This window comes from Octopus bimaculoides, chromosome 20 (genome assembly GCF_001194135.2).
Source record: "Octopus bimaculoides isolate UCB-OBI-ISO-001 chromosome 20, ASM119413v2, whole genome shotgun sequence".
In the NCBI taxonomy this organism is placed as follows: Eukaryota; Metazoa; Mollusca; class Cephalopoda; order Octopoda; family Octopodidae; genus Octopus; species Octopus bimaculoides.
The window spans coordinates 38,477,031-38,477,406 of record NC_069000.1 but is presented as its reverse complement, the minus strand read 5'-3'; positions in this window follow the sequence as shown (position 1 = coordinate 38,477,406).

The window sequence follows — 376 nt, the reverse complement described above, 5'->3', positions numbered from 1 at the left end:
AGGAGTGGGTTTACTTGTTTCTTCTTCAAGTTTATTAAGAAGGGGATCAAATTAAACACATGCAATTTAGAATCGAAAGGAAGCGACTTTAAGTTCAAATAAGCCGATTATTTTACTTGGAAGAAATAGGTAAACAAGGGAGGCAACTCTTATGGTAGGGGAGGTAATTTAAGGCGGGGATGTAAAACGAAAAAAAATATGGTTAATGGATAACTTGTACTCAGTTGTTCCAGTTTGAAATATTTCTCATCACCATATACTCTTTTCAGTCATTTGACTGCGGCAATGCTGGAGCATCGCCTTTAGTCGAGCAAATCGACCCCAGAACTTATTCTTTGTAAGCCTAGTACTTATTCTATCGGCGACTTTTTGCCGA